At 37.0% G+C, this 3,367-nt stretch overlaps 1 pseudogene; it reads left to right on the top strand.

Annotated features, from left to right (window-relative positions):
* Positions 1 to 354: 354 nt before the first annotated feature.
* Positions 355 to 924, top strand: LOC147477579 (protein FAR-RED IMPAIRED RESPONSE 1 pseudogene; annotated as a pseudogene).
* The last annotated feature ends 2,443 nt before the right edge of the window (positions 925 to 3,367 follow it).

Genomic DNA, 3,367 nt, shown 5'->3' with positions numbered 1-3,367 from the left:
AGGCAAAACAGAGAGCACATCAAGAAATGTTATCAAATTGCATCCCACCACCAAAACTGAATGCAATGCAAGGCTTAGGGCTGCTTTATGCCCCAATGGGAAGTGGCGCGTGACATCGGTTGCGTTTGATCATAATCACGTGCTGAGCCCAGGAAAATCACAATTTTACAAGAAGAAACTGTGGCTTGAAACCGTCTGTAAAAAGAAGGCTTGAACTGAATGATATGTCGAGTATTAAACCTAGCAATAATTATCGCACCTTTGTTACAGAAACGGGTGGTCATGAGAAGATGCAATTTTTAGAGAAAGATTGTCGCAATCATCTTGACAAAGTAAGACGGTTAAGACTCGGTAATGGAGATGGTGTGGCAGTTGAAAACTACTTCGCAAAAATCTCTGATGGATTTAGATAGAATTAATGACAGGATAAAGAATATATTTTTGGCTGATGCAAGGAGTAGAGTGGCATATGAAGAGTTTGGCGATGCCATCACTTTTGACTCGACATACTTAACAAATAAGTATGACATGCCTTTTGCCCCTTTCGTTGGTGTGAATTACCAACATGGACAGCCAATGTTATTGGGGTGTGCTTTGATTTCGAAGCAGGATATTGTTACATTTTCTTGGGTTTTTCGGACTTGGCTACAATGTATGGGTGGTCGTGCTCCTAATGCAATAATAACTGATCAAGACAGAGCTATGCAAAATGCCATTGGGAGTGTCTTCTCGAGCACACGACATCGGTGGTGTTTATGGCATATAATGAAAAAATTGCCTGAAAAGTTAAAGGCTCATAAAGAGTACGAGTCTATCAAGTTTGCAATACAACGTGCAGTCTATGAGTCTGTGACTATTGATGATTTTGAAGAAAGTTGGAAGACATTTATTGAGAAATTTGATCTTAAAAAAATGATTGGTTGAATGGGTTGTATGAGGAGAAAACTCGCTAGGTTCCTGTGTTTGTAAATGATACTTTTTGGGCAGGGATGTCAACTACTGAAAGAAGTGAGAGCATGAATTCATTCTTTGATGGGTATGTAAACTCCAAGACTACCCTGAAATAGTTTGTCGAGCAATATGAAAATGCACTACGAAGCAAGGTAGAGAAAGAAAACCAAGCAAATTTTATCTCATTCAACTCCCGAGTCCCTTGTATTACTCATTATAGGATGGAGAAGCAGTTTCAAGATAGTTACACAACTGCAAAGTTTAAGGAGTTTCAGACAGAGCTAACAAGTAGATTTACTGTGACATGTCTCAAGTTAAAGAGGATTGTAGTATTCATGTGTATGAAATTTTAGAAGATAATGGATTGGATCGGCAAACCACTTTTACTGTTTCGTTAAACTTAAATGACCTGGACATTAAGTGCAATTGTCGTTTGTTTGAGTTTAGAGGAATCTTATGTAGACATGCTCTTACGGTCTTGATTCACAAAAAAGTGCAAAAGGTGCCTGGAAAATACATTCTTAGGCGATGGAGGAAAGATGTAAGGAGGCAACACACAAAGGTTAAAATCAGTTACTTTGATTGGCTGCAAAACCCCGATAATGAACGGTATGACAGGATGTGCAAAGTCTTTTATGAAGTTGCAGACTCGGCAACTTATAACGAAGCTAAGATGAGATTGGTTGTTGATCGGATTAAGTCATTATGCAAGGAACTGAATGAAGATGAAGGAGCATGGGGAAGTAGTTTGCCAAATTCGTTGTCAGGCATCGAACATCATGATAGATCATCAAGTCATGACATTATTCCTATGTGTAAGCAAAATGGAATTGTTCGGAGTCCATTGGCAGTTCGTAGTAATATAGGTCGACCGCCTTTTAAAAGGAAGGAGTCTAAGGGGGAACAAGTTGTTAGAAAGAAAAAGGAACAAGAGAAGAAAGTGAAAGAAAAAGAGAAAGAGGTCGGTGCTGGAAGTGTCTTTGGTAACCTAAACTCCGATAAGGTAGCAAGCAACCTGACTAACACAAATCTCAATTACTCAGTTGTCATTTATTGCACTTAATATATTTTATTCAAACTGATACTTATATGTATATAACTTATTGTACTATCATTGTAGGATTCAACTGGTGGATTAGAAGTTATCGAGTTTGGTGGGACACAAGAAAGTATTACAATGAAGGTTCGTAGCTTACTTTGCTCTCGGTTATTCTTTAAATAAATACTACTTCATATTCTACAAATTTTCTATTGAGCTTTGATGTTTTTGTGTCGTGATTTTGTTTCTTGTGCAAATGCCACTTTTTGAACATTTACAAATGTAGGACCATGGAAGAAATGTCCCTCATGCCAGTCATCCTTACAATTCGATTGATGCCGATTTTCCTCATCATTTGTAGGTTATTAGTTATTATCTTTTCATATAATATTTATCAATGTCTCTTCCTTAAATATCTTATAAATATATAGGACACTTTTGTCATGGCAGCCATCTGAATAACTATATTGGTGCCGACTTTCCTCTTCATGTCCAGGTGTGTACTTTTGCCCTGTTCTCTGTCCTATTTTCTTACAGTGCAGATGTCTTATTCTAAGAATTTTACAATTGCAGGAGAATGGAGATAATTTTCCTCGTGCCTATCCTTCAAATAATTTTTTGGGTATCAACTTTCTACTTCAAATTCCGGTAACTTATTTTTCTATTTTTATATTGCAAATAAATTACCCCCTTTTTACTATTGCAAACTTACAAACATCATTGGTGTCATAGAGTTACCATTACCCTTTTTGGAGTGGGGGTGATATGCCATTTAGTAGACACGATACGCCTTAGAAGGTGGATGAAGACATGAGCTGATCATTGATGTGTTATCTATTTTTTGTATAAATCATTTACGGTTGTACCAGTGACGATGATGGCACTGAAAACTCACCTGGACAAGACAAAGAATCTTCCATTTGTGAAGAAAATTTCAGATTTTCGCTTGCTACCCCTACTATCAAGGTTCCCCAATGCTGATATTCCTGCGTTAGCAGAGTGTGTGCAAACAGAAACATCAGTACCAAAAGGTTGCCAGCTACTAATAGAATGGCTAATGCTTCTTGACTTGGAGGGTCTTGATATGGTCCTTTGCCTTAGTTTTGCGGTGGAGATTCTATTACAAGTCAATTATTGGTTGTGATGTATGTGTAGAGTGATCAGTTGGTTTTTGGTTATTCAAAATAATGTTTCATGACGATCAATGTGTGGTATAATTATACTCTTAAAAATTGTGTTATCAGAACTTGCATCTTAGATGCAAACTTCTTTCAAAACATGAATTGTTTATCTTTTTGTGTCAATTTATATTGGTAAAGCATTTTGCATTGATAGATGTATTTTCCTGAGAGCATCTCTGGTAGTTTCCCAATTAAT

The sequence above is a fragment of the Coptis chinensis genome, chromosome 9, assembly GCF_015680905.1.
Source record: "Coptis chinensis isolate HL-2020 chromosome 9, ASM1568090v1, whole genome shotgun sequence".
NCBI classification, from domain to species: Eukaryota; Viridiplantae; Streptophyta; class Magnoliopsida; order Ranunculales; family Ranunculaceae; genus Coptis; species Coptis chinensis.
The sequence above is the reverse complement of the archived record's forward strand: the minus strand, read 5'-3'. Positions and strand labels throughout refer to the sequence as shown.